The 13,328-nt window shown below is 40.5% G+C and overlaps 1 protein-coding gene across 5 annotated transcripts in view; it reads right to left on the bottom strand.

The window, feature by feature from the left end:
• RNF216 (ring finger protein 216) overlaps positions 1 to 12,996 on the bottom strand; it is a 144,720-nt gene extending 131,724 nt beyond the window's left edge. For 3 of the 5 annotated variants that reach the window (XM_047713078.1, XM_047713082.1, XM_047713083.1), the window contains exon 1: positions 12,839 to 12,996. The gene's annotated coding sequence lies outside the window, so the exon portion shown is untranslated. Of the gene's footprint in view, positions 1 to 1,921; positions 2,020 to 12,838 lie in introns of all 5 variants that reach the window. The other 2 variants (XM_047713079.1, XM_047713080.1) reach the window with 2 other exon arrangements.
• Between the last annotated feature and the right edge of the window lie 332 nt (positions 12,997 to 13,328).

Below are 13,328 nucleotides of genomic sequence, written 5' to 3'. Positions count from 1 at the left end.
GAAACTCCTGTATTTTGACTGGATGAATCAAATAGTAATGAAAACAAAATATGTCAAAATTCATAGGCTGGAGTTAAAGCAGTGTTTAGAGGGCAATTTATACATCCAAATGCTAGTTTAGAGAAGAAAAAGGACCAAGAAATCAATGACTGAAGCCTCTATCTCAGGAAGCTAGAAAAAGCACAGTAAATCAAACCAGAAAAATAGAAGGCAATCCTAACAGCAGGAATCAACAAAATAGACACAAACATATAGAGAAAAATCCAAACAAAAAGTTGTTTCTCTAACAAGATTAAGAAGACTGATAAACCTCCCTCATAACTGATCAAGGGAAAATGGGAGAAAACACAACCAACCATTATCAGGAATGTAAAAGAAGACACCACCACAGATTCTACAATATAAAAGGAGTATTATGGGGCGCCTGGGTGGCTCAGTGGGTTAAGCCGCTGCCTTCGGCTCAGGTCATGATCTCAGGGTCCTGGGAGCGAGTCCCGCATCGGGCTCTCTGCTCGGCAGGGAGCCTGCTTCCCTCTCTCTCTCTGCCTGCCTCTCTGTCTACTTGTGGTCTCTCTCTGTCAAATCAATAAATAAAATCTTAAAAATAAAAGGAGTATTATGTATAATTTTATACCAATCAATTTGAAATTGTGACTGGACAAACTCTTTGAGATACAATTTACCATAGGTGAAGAAAAGTTTTTATTTATTTATTTAAAAATTATTTAGTTAGGTAATCTCTACACCCACTGTGGGGCTCAAACTCATGGCCCTGAAATCAAAAGTCACATGCTTTGTGGACTGAGCCACCTAGGTGCCCCTGAACAAAGAAAACTAAATTTCAACAGAGCTCTACCAAATAAGGAAACTGAATCAGTAACTAATAACTTTCCCACAAAGAATACTGTAAAAGCCCTGAAACCTTTCCCAGTAAAGTCTTCTAAATATCCGAGGAAGAAGTGTAACTAATATTACAAAAACTGAGAGAACAGAAAAAGAACAAACATTATTTCTGAATCATTTTATGAGGTCTGCATAATTCTGATACTAAAAGCTCATTAGAACAGCACAAGAAAGACCAATCTCTCTCATGAACACAGATGCAAAAATCATAACCAAAGCAAAGTTAGTTATGTTATTGGAATAAAGAAAAAACTATATCATCATTGCAGTAGGTTAGAGGAAAAAGCATTAAAATTTAACAGCTATTCACGATTAAAATCTCTCAGCCTACTGATTAAAGACTACCTTTGCCAAGTTGAAGACATTTCAAAAACACTAGAGAAAACCTCACACCTAACAGTTTAACAATGAAAAGCTTTTTCCCTAAAATTGAGGACAGTTTGCACCATTTCCCATCTACACTGTACTGGAGGTTGTAGAAGGTGCAGTAGGGCAATAAAGAGAAATAAAATATCGAGCCGAAAGGAAGAAATTAAAGTGGCAATATTTGCAGATGATAAGATTTTATATACATACATACATTTTTTAAAAAAGATTTTATTTATTTATTTGACAGACAGAGATCACAAGGAGGCAGAGAGGAAGACAGAGAGAGGGGGTGAAGCAGACTCCCACCAAGCACCCGATGCGGGGCTCGATCCCAGGACCCCAGGATCATGACCTGAGCCGAAGGCAGAGGCTTTAAACCACTGAGCCACCCAGGGGCCCCAAGATTGTCTATTGATGCAAAGACAGAAAAACAGACTAGAGGGCTCAGAAACAGACCCATATACGTTTGGTCATCTATATAAAAACAAAGGTGCTACTGCAATGCAGTGGGAACAATGGTCTCCTGATAAACATTGCTGGGCCAAGTGGGTATCTATAGAGGAAGAAAATGAGCCTTGGATTCATTTCTTATACCACACATAAACATTAGTTCCAGAAGGATTATCAAAAGATAAAACAACAGGGGCACCTGGGTGGCTCAGTCGGTTGAGTGTCCAACTCTTGATCTCAGCTCAGATCTCAGTCTTGGGGTCTCGAGTTCAAGTCCCACGTTGGGCATGAAACCTACTTAAAAAATAAATAAATAAAATGATAAAAATACTGGAAGATAACAGGGGAATGAAACAGTGGGACAAATACATATAAGTGACGGTACATAGAACCACCACTGTAATGAGTAAGTGGAATGAATAACAAAGTCTACGGATACAAGGCCAATATGCAAAAATGAATGCTATACTAGTAAGAAACAATTAGAAAATGGCATTCTGAAAGGATACTCCTTAGAGTAGCATCAAAAACTATCACATATCAAGGAATAAATGCAATGAAAGATGTGCCAGACCTCTATATAAAAAACTGTAAATCACTGAGCGAAACCAAAGAACACTAATGAATGGAGACACATACCACATTCATGGACTGGAAAGCTCCATTTTGTAAAGATGTCAATTCCTCCCAAACTGATCTACAGATTTAATATAGCCTTAATCAGATTTTTAAAAAGTGGCTATATACTACATGATTTTAAAATCTACAGGAGGGGCACCTGGGTGGCTCAGTGGGTTAAGCCTCTGCCTTCGGCTCGGGTCATGATCTCGGGGTTCTGGGATCGAGCCCCACATCGGGCTCTCTGCTCAGCGGGGAGCTTGCTTCCCCCTCTCTCTCTGCCTGCCTCTCCGCTTACTTGTGATCTCTCTGTCAAATAAATAAATTAAAACAAAAATAAAATCTACAGGAAAATGCAAAGAGCCAAGAATAACCAAGGCATTCATAAAGAAAAACAAGAGGTGGAAGACTTAAACTATTAGATAGTTAAGTCTTATTAATACAAAGCTACAGTTAATTAAGACCATGCAGTATGGGCAAAAGAAGAGAAAAACAGACAAAAGGAATAGAGTCCAGAAACTGATTCATTCACATGCGGATGTCTGATTTATGACAAAAGTGGCATTGCAGAGCAGTGGAAAACATGTTTTTACTGTATGCTGTACTAGAAAGCTGTGGGGGGGGCAGGAAGGATGAGGAACTAAGTCTCTTCCTCATGTCTTAGACAAAAATGACTTTAGGTGAATTCTTGATTTAAACACAAAGGTAGAAGAGTTTCTAGAAGATACTTTAAAAAAAATGCCTTCACAAACTTGGGGTTGGGAAACAGTTGTACATATTGTACTACTGTAAATATTGTACATTAAAAATAAAATTTTGTACATTAAAAATAAAAAATTCTATTCACAAAAGAAATTATTAAGACTGAAAAGGCAAGCCACTGGGGGAAGCAGCTGTCATACTTTGAAAACTGCATGAAAAGGGATTTCTGTGAAGTTGGAAAAGCTATTCTAAAGTACCCTCCTTCTAAAAGTCCCAAAAAACCCAATTTCATTAAAAATGAGCAAAGATTCTGGCCTGCAAAGTTTCTGCTGAAAAAATGAGTTAGAAAAGGACTGATATCAAAACTCCTATAAAGTTGTAAGAAAAACAAGCAGTAGCAAAACAACATCCCTATAAACAACAAAAACATGCCAGAAAAAACAACCTAAAGGACACTATGAAAATAATACTAGACATAAAACAACAACATAAATCAGAACAAGAAAACTCAGAAATGGCATGGCAGATCTCAGGAAAGAAATAAAAATTTTAAGAAGTTTTAGGAGTGAAGACTAAATTAGAAGGAACATAAGTGTGAATAAACACAACACATACTGCTTAGGAGAACTGGAAGGTAAAAGGAGAAAAACTTTAAATAGAAAAATAAAGAGATAAGGAACAAATATTCAAGACAAAGACTGTCCAACATAACAAACAGCAGCTCTTGAATAAATCAAAAGGGAAGAGAATACTAAAAATTGTAACAGAAAAAAATTTTATTTTTCCTAAAATAAAAATGTTAAGGCTACATTTCAAAAGAATACAGTAAATACCTAAAAAACAACAAGAAAAACAAAAAAACAAAACAAAACCACCCAAAATGACAACTACCAAGACACACATACTTTAAAGAGAAAAAAATCCTTTTAGGAGCTGGGCTTGAGCCACTGAAAAGAAAGAAAATTAGATTAGTAGACTTTGATAGTGACGCTTTATGTCATTAGAAAATGGTGTAAGATACTTTTTTTAAAAAATATGAACCAGAGATTTTATATCCAGCAAAAATAATTTCAAAGAAAAGGAGCACAAATTTATCAACATGTAGAATTTATGGATTACTGATTGTTTCTATAGGACCTTCCTAAGGAATCTGACAGAAAAATAAACTTCAGGCAACCAAAATGACTAAAGACAACAACACAAAGGCTGGCAATAAACATTAAATATGTAATTACTTGTAGCACAAAGATTAAATAAGAACTAAAATTAAGCAATATAGTACAATCATAAAAATTATGGGGGGGAAGCATATGCAAAATTTTAAAGTCATGTAATCATAATGGTTGTGACATTCTGAGACTTTCATTCTGACACTTTTGTGTGTAACAAGTTAAAAGATTAGCAGTTATGGCATATTCTATTAATCCCTGTGCCCTCGAGAATGAAGAATTTCAGTGTAAAAAAAGGAATCTTCTTTATAATATAGAAGAAAAAGCCTATAGAAAAAACCTATAAAAGAAGATTTAGGGCTCAATAGCCCTAAATCTGAATTAGTGTGAACTCATAAAATATTTTAGTTCTGTCCTGCCCCCCTCCACTCCCAAAGGCCTAAAAACCAATTACTTGTAGCAATGAACAATGCCTAGATTATGTCTTAAAATACTATTTCCCTCCAAAAGAAACCAGGATTTTTTAGAAATTACTAATTCCAATTCTGGAGCAGGAATATTACAAAACGAGCCTACAATACCTTGTCATACTAAATATCAAGAAACCAATCAAAAACTACTTATCAAAGACTGGGTTCAGTCAGAATAACACAGAAAAAAAAAAATCCTGAAGAGGCTCCCACTGGCCAAACATGGGACAATGTGAGCTCCAAGAAAGATAATAATATGGCATGAGACTCTTAAAAAAACATAAATAAAAATGGTCATAATTATTTTCCAAAAGGTCATTTTCAAAGGATATTATCAACCAAAACTTTATCTTTAAAACTGGTAAAACAGGGGTGCCTGGATGGCTCAGTCAGTTAAGCATCTGTCTCGATTTTGGCTCAGGTCAGGAACTCAGGGTTGTAAGATTAAGTCCCACAATGGGCTCTGCACTGAGTGTGGAGCCTCCTTAAGATTGTGTCTCCCTCTTCCTCTCTATAGATAAATAAGCAACCAAACAAATAAAATATAGATGAAATAGAGGCAAGGAATCTGGTACTTTCTTGCCTTTTCTATATAAACTGTATGTAACTGGACAAATAGTACACAAGAAAATGGTTTCTTTATAAAAATATTCCAGTATTAATTTAAAAAATCCAACTAAAATACCATTTTGCAATCCTCTATGATTACTAAATCTGGACCTTAAATATCACTGGCTGCTAACATCGTAGAGACAAGAACTAAGTGCCTTCCAAGGAAAGAACACTATTCTACAGTCTTGTGAAAGAGATGGAACCAGAGTTTGGACAAGGATCTGGACCCAACCCCTTTTAAAATAGAGGCTAGATAGAAAATAAAATTTTTGAAGTGCACCATAATTATGCAACCCAGACCATGTATTCTCAATGAGAGTGCTTTTGTAAGGGTGTGAAAAGATCTTAAGATATTATAGTGGTTTGTGACCCTCCAAAATTCAGTCCCATCCAGTAAAATCTTATTCCTTAGTATTTAATGAGAAAGGATTAGAAATAAAAATGTTTTAAAAGGCTCTATATGGGGATGACAATTTTTTTAGAAGACTGATGAACACCTAGCTAGGCTCTGGGAATTACAGGTCAAATGGATCAGGTTCAACACCAGATAAATTATAAGGGAAAAAAAAAAGGAAGAGTAAACTTAGATTTTAAAAAAACATCAAAATTTTAAAATGAGATTACAGTATCTAGGAATGTACTCTTAAGTGATAAAATAAACATGAAAAAATGATTATAAAAGTCAGATTAGGAGTTAATTTTGGGGGAAGGAATGAGTTATGATCAGGATGGGATAATGGCTAATGGCTAAGGCTTAGAGATGGGAGTTTACTTCTTAAACTGGGTGGTGGATACAAGCATCTTTTAATTCATTAAGCCATTCATAATGGTTGAGGGAAGGAACCCAAATGTAAGAGAATATACCTCGAATGACTTCATTTAGATGAAGTTTAGGCACAGGCCTAAACTGAGTTTGGGGTCAAACTTCTTTGTGTGTACTCTATTTCAAAATGGGAAAGTTAGGGGAACAATAGCCATTCTGAGAAAAAAAGCGGTTGCCTCTGTGAAACAGTAGTGTTTTGAACCATGTGAACCATTTTCTTGCTTTATTTTAATGAAAATAATTAAGAACCAACGTTCTTGGTTTCAAGAAAATCTCAATTTTTTCCACCTTTCTGGGAGAAACATGCTTTAGAAAAAGTAGACCCCAGACTCTAGCTTCTCATATAATGATGCCTATACAAAGTTAAAAGTCAAATAACATCAGCATTTTTCCAATATAGAGAATACTAGGTTGTGTATCAAGACAAAGTTTAACAGTAAAACTTTCTGATATCTGTAACTGGACAAAGGTATCTCAATTTTTAAAAATTTACAAATCTCCCTTGAAATAAAAGTGGCATCATTTATAAACAGCACGGTAAAAGAGTTCTAATGTCAAATTTAAACTGTATTCAAATCTTTACTTTTCTTTCAAATACAATTTTAAAAAAGTATTGTGAACATAATCCCACTAGCCATGTTCCTTGTTTCTTCTTTTACCACAAAGTTCTTTCAATTTTATACTGGAAGTCAAAGGGAAATGTGACTCATTTTACATATACCTAATTTAGCTAGAATGTCAAGCTTGTAGTTAAACACATTACTGGCGGTGCTTTAAAAGCAAGATTCCTCATGAGCAAGTGGTACATTCAATGTCCCCAAACTTCAGTGAGAAAAGTAGTCTGATGAGGGAATTTCTACTCCTTACTAGCTTCTATGCAAAGGTCATTAAAGTCCCTGACATTCAGTCCTCTCATCTGGGCTTCAGATCAAACTACCTAAGCATGAACCCTGGCTTCACCATTTAGTGACTCAGTGACTGCATAAATTGCTCAATCTCTTGGACCTAGTTTATTTGTAAAATGATTTTACATTTTACATTTACATTTTACAATTTTAAAACAACTATTGTTTTAAAATTGAATATATTTACCATAGTGTGTGGCACATGCCCAGTGTCACATTATGGCTATTATTATTCCCTATGAAATGGAAATTGCTATTCTTACCTTGTTAAGGTTGTGCTGGAATATGAGAAGCCGCTTTGTAAATGGTAAATGTCACCAAAACAGGAGCTGGTTATCAAAAGTACACAGTAGATGTACAGTGTTTATTAGTAAGTTGACAATATAGCCAAAGTGGGGGTAGGGCTTTATTTTCCTCTTCCAGGTTACTTTTTGCTAGTTTTATGAGAACTATTCAGTTAAACTTTTACTTCCTTCTATAAGAAACTTCATTTTTCCTCTGGAAGTAGCTTCTTCATCAGACAGCTGAAGAAAATGGCTCAACAAATGTGGAATCCAGAAATGAGAAATGCTACCTAACAGAATAGTTTTTCCTCTTCCTTTTATTTTAAAAATTATCATATGTACATTTGTGACTATACTCTATAGTCAATACATCAGATAATGCTTCCAGATTAGAAATAAAAATTAGCATACATTTTAGCACTTCCTCACCCCACAGAGAATCGTATGTAGTACTACTGTATTGTAAAAACTTAAGAAAAATGAGGTAACAGTTCTATATTCTCTTCCACCTCCTACAATTGTCCTCATTACCTTTTTAAAAATCTCCTCTTCCTTGGATGGATATAGCAACACGTGACAAAGTTCACATGTGAACTGTGTTCTCCATATGCCCTTGACTACATCTTATTCAGAGCGGTATTTCCTGTGTCTGGCACAGTTGTTGAGTAAATGAGTGGCTCCAAAGACATCTTCATCCATCAGAGCCATATATAACCAGAGTTAGGCTTGAGTGACAACAATCAGTTTATCAGGATTTTCTTCGGTTATAAATTTCTTCTCATCCTTCTATTTGCGTTACATCTCCATTTTTCCTTCCACATGCTAATAATACTGCATGGTCCTGGGGTTTGTGATGTTCCTGCTTTCCAGAGTAATCGCCATAAATATGTCTGCCACATCTGCAACACTGGTCTTGGGGTAGTATGTTTCCAAGTGAATGAGTTAATCTCTGGGAACATTCCAGCGGAAGGTGGGCGAAGCAGAGCCAGGCACAGGCTGCAAGAACCTGTCCGTGCCCACGTCGTAGCACTCCACAACACCGTTTCCCAGCATGGTTTTCTGAGTGACTCTAAGTGATTACTGCTCTGCATTCAAATCCTAGCTCCTCATCTTAACCATCGTTTGGATATTCATTCGTTGTAAGCCTATACTAAGGTTAAATCAATATTAAATCAACACAACAAAAAGTTAATAATGGTTATTTGTAAGTACTAAGTTTAAAGTAGTTTTTTTTGCTTTGTTATATTTCCTGACTTTTCTATACTGAATTATTTATATTATCTTTTCTTTCTTTTTTTTTTTTTAAAGATTTTATTTATTTGACAGAGAGAGATCACAAGTAGACGGGGAGGCAGGCAGAGAGAGAGAGAGAGAGAGAGAGAGAGAGAGAGAGAGAGAAGCAGGCTCCCTGCTGAGCAGAGCCCGATTCGGGACTCGATCCCAGGACCCTGAGATCATGACCTGAGCCGAAGGCAGCGGCTTAACCCACTGAGCCACCCAGGCGCCCTCTATTTTTTTTTTTTTTTAAGTAGGCTCCATGCCCAGTGTGGAGCCCAACATGGGGCTTGAGCTCAGGACCCTGAGATCAAGGAGCTGAAATCAAGTTGAATGCTTAACTGACTGAACCACGCAGGCACCCCTACATGACTATTTAAAATTAAAATACATTAAAGAATTCAGCAAATACTACTGTCATCTTTCCATGTGGTATAAAACAGTTGTGGGGTGCCTGGGTGACTCAGTTCATTGAGCATCTGACTTTGGCTGTCATGATCTGGGGATCCTGGAATCAAGCCCTACATCAGGCTCTGTGCTCAGCACGAAATCTGCTGGTCCCTCTGCTGCTCACCTTGCATTCTTTCTCGCTTTCAAATATATCAAGTCTTTAAAAAAAAAAAAAAAAGTGTTATGCACCATGGGGAATACATACAAAGAAAATACAACATGGATTTTGCCTCAAAAAACTTGGGGAGTAAAATCAGTGAGAGAAACCCAGCACACAATGAAGCATACTACAAAATAAAAAGAAATAGCACAACAAAGACACTATTCCAGTTAGGAGAGGGCAGGTAGTGAGGGAAGCTTTGCCCAGATAGTTGTATTTAAGCTAAAATGAATGCTGTGCTAGCTCCAAGCTTTGCCTTTAAGAGAACAACTTTGGGCAGCTTCCACCTAGGGCTCCTGGAGGTCAGAATTACCATTAAGAGGTCTGCCTCCTGATGGAGAGAGCACACGGAAAGCCGACACTACCCGAAGAAATAAAACATAGCTGAGCCCTGCCTCCCTGCAGTCCCTGACAAGGCATGGAGTGAAAAAGCATTTTGGAAGTGGAACCTCCAGCCCTACCACCTCTGCTAGCAACATGTGGACCAGGGGGGGAAAAAAGAAAGCCCACATTAGTCCTTCCCAATCTCCTGACTCACAAAATTGCTGACAAGTAAAATTGTCATATTAAGTTATACGTTTGAGAGTGGTTTGCTCTGTGCATCTATGGATAACTGAAGTACAGGTCAAATTTTATTTTCTAACCAATAAGAAGTAATACAGAGACTTGTACTTTAGGAAAATCAACCTAACTGCAATGTGTAAGACTATAAAAAACATCTAGTAGCAGGAAACCCAGGAAACAAGAGGCAGTGAAGTATGAACTAGAGATAACAATAAGCAGGGAAAAGAAAAAGATGTAAGATACCAACTACGGTTAGATTCAATGGGATTTTTGTATGTAAAGAGCCATGAGGCAAGAAGAAAATAAAGGAGTCAAAGTTGACTGAGATGTTGAGGACACCTAGATGTTGGGTGACTGAAGGATGGCAATCCCATTAAGAAGGAACAAGGCAAGTGATGAGTTCAGAATAAAAAAAAAAAAAATGCAATGGGTGTATATTTTAATATATAGACAAAGTTAAAGAATTAAGATAAAATGGCATTCATAACCAAAGACAGAATTATGTGAACAATCAGTCTGCAATTTTAGCAGAGTTTAAAAGAGCTCTAAAAATCCTCGTATCAGTGTCTTTCTACAATAGGAAAGGTTTTAAACCAAAAATTAAACTCAAAATCTTCACTGGGTTGGCTAAAATGTTTAACATATAACCTAAGATTTTCCTCAAATGTTGAGTAAAAATTGATTCAGAAACTGGAATAAGCAAGCACAGCCTCATCCACAAAAGGAAAAAAAAATCGTTTTCAACAATCTTTTTACAGGTGAATCCTCTGTGAACTCATGTTACGTGACCCCTTCTATCTCAGTAGTGTCTGACATATCTTCATGTAGCATGGAGGCTGGTTTGTGAATCATAAAAATCTCATCATGGGAGGACCAAAATCCCAGGCCTGTGAAATGCTGCCTCTTAGGATCCTGGCTGACACAGCTAGCCTCAGCTTGCACCCCTCCCCCATTCACAATTTTGCAGGGACCATGGCTCAGTCCCTTGAACACGCCATACTCCTTCCTCTTCCCTCTAGCTGGCTGGCTATTTTTCACTGCCTCTGACCAAATAAACTCCATTCATCCTTGAGTTTCTCATCTTAAATATCACCTCCTCAGAAGGACCTTTCCTGACTATCCCCCACTGTTCATTCACACAACATATCACAATCCTTCAGAGTTCTTGGCACAACAATAATCTACAATTACTTAGGAAGCTATGTTAGATAGCTAGCTCCTCCGCTAAAACAAGTTCTAAAGATGTAGGGCCCTACATCTTACTGACTCCCATAGCCACAGGACACAGCACACTGCCTGGCCCCAAGTAAATACTCCAGAACTTTTCAAGTAAGTATCATTCACATGTTTAGCAAAATAATTAGGAGCATAAACTATGGAACCAAACTGAGTTCAAGTCCCAGCTCTGACCCTTACAAGCTTTGTGATTGTGTAAGTTATTTTTCAGTACCTCATTTTCTTCCTTTTTAAGAACAGAACCCCTATCACTGAAGATTAAAGGAGTTAATATATATAAAATGTTTAGAACAGTGTCTAGGACATAGTAACTGGCATCATGTTTTGTCTTACTGACAATGAAAATAACATCGCCAGCTGTGACAACTAGTTATAAGGTCTGAAAAGACCCTAATACAGCCTAGAATATAACGAACACTGATTAAATAGAAGCCATCAAGGGTGCTGGGTAGCTCAGTGGGTTGAGGCTCTGCCTTCGACTCGGGTTATGGTCCTGGGGTCCTGGGATCCAGGCTCTCTGCTCAGCGGGGGGCCTGCTTCCCCCCTCCCCCTCTACCTGCCTCTCCACCTACTTGTGATCTCTCTCTGTCAAATAAATAAATAAAATCTAAAAATAAATAAATAAATAGAAACCATCAGAGTTCGCAAGCAAAGGTGCTCTTGTCTACCCTATTTCATAAACTTTGTCTCCTTGACTCACATTTCAACTTCCTTTATTAGATTTCCTCCACAGGGGCTGGAAGGCTTCTTTTTCACTTGCTGCCCGCTAACCTCTATTTAGGATTACGGGGGAGATCCCAAATCTGGCCCCAGGTTCTCCTCAGATTCACACCACTCCCTATCCCCAGCCCCAAGAAATTACCCATACAATAAACACAACAAAGCACGGCTGTTCCTCGGCAGTCTTTCATCACGCAAGCGTGCTAAAATTGAGGTCGGTCCTAAAATTTTCCCTATCTCTCCCAGCTCCCAGCAGGGTAAATAAATCTTCTCTTTGCATCAGCAAAGTGCTTAGGACCAGCTCGACCCAGGCACTTATCACGTGTGCGATATTCGGGTTATTTACAGGGCCCCTGGCTGGTTTACATGGGACCCCGCAGGGACCCTGGGGGAGGGGAGGGGTCTCCCACAGGACTGAAGTGGCCCAAAGTTTTGAGACAATCGTTCCACGCAGTCTCCAGCCACATCCCACGCGGGAACGCCGGTCTCGTTCACTGTGCGGCGCTCCAGGCACATTTTGTCGGGCTCGCGCTGCACGGGGTTTTGACGCACTTGGATGTCTTCACGAGGGCTGGATGGGAGTCGCCGGCTTCCTCGAGAAGACAGCCCTCCTGAACCGAGTCGGGAGGATTGGGGACTGAGGCCCGGCGCCCCTGGGTCGGGGGCGCCGGAGTTCAGAGTCACAGGGCATCGCCGCCCGCGCGCTCCAGGCCGCGCTCGGCTCCACCGACGCCGCCTCCCGCGAGGTGCCGCCAGGGAAACTCGGTCTTTCGGCGCTTTCGCCCTCGCGCAGCAGGCCGAGGGACCGGCCCGCGAAACTTCCCGAAGTGGCCGGCGCGGGGGAGGGTCCGCCGGCCGCCTGCGCCTTTGTGGCTCCCGCCTCGCCGCCGGCCCCGCTGCTCGAGCCGCCCGGCGCTCAGCGGCGCCCCGCGCGGCCCCGGGCCCGCTCGCGTTCGGGCGGCCGCCGGGCCAGGCCCGCGCCCCCGACTCTGCGGCCCCGCCGCCCCTCACGGCTGTGGCCCCCGCCCCCGCCCCCACCCCGGGGCTTAATGGAGGCGCCGGGCTGAGACGCCACTCGCCTCACGCGGCCTGCCGAGGAGCCGGGTGCGCCCCGCAGCCGACACTTACTCGCCACTCAGCTCGCCGGCTCGCCAGGCGGGCTCGGCGGCCTCTGTCGCCACGGCTTTTAGTCACCAGGAGCGGCCGCCGACAGCTTCGTCGCCGCCGCCGCCGAGGCCGCCGCTGCACTCCTTCCGGCCCCGCCGCGGCTTCACCCCGCGCCTGCGCACAGCGCCCCCTCCCGACTAATGACAGGAAGAACCATAGAGGCACGCCGGGTGCTAGGGAGGAGGGGCCTGGGGAGTAGGACCATAGAGAGGGACCTCTGTCCGCTCACCGCCCACTGAGTCTTGACTCCCCCACGAGGTGGGAGGACGAAGGAAACTGAGGCGCCCCTCCCCCAATCCCAGGAAGTGTCGCCCTCTCCCTAGAGCTGAAAAGGGGGGTGTGTTGGGGGGGGGATGTTGGGAGGGAGCAGGTGCCCATGGAAATCTATGCACTTATTTGCACACCTTGCCTTTGGCAAATCATTCACTCAACGCATATTTTTGGAGAGCTT

This window comes from Lutra lutra, chromosome 18, assembly GCF_902655055.1.
Source record: "Lutra lutra chromosome 18, mLutLut1.2, whole genome shotgun sequence".
Lineage (NCBI taxonomy): Eukaryota > Metazoa > Chordata > Mammalia > Carnivora > Mustelidae > Lutra > Lutra lutra.
This window is presented reverse-complemented; position numbering and strand designations above follow the sequence as displayed.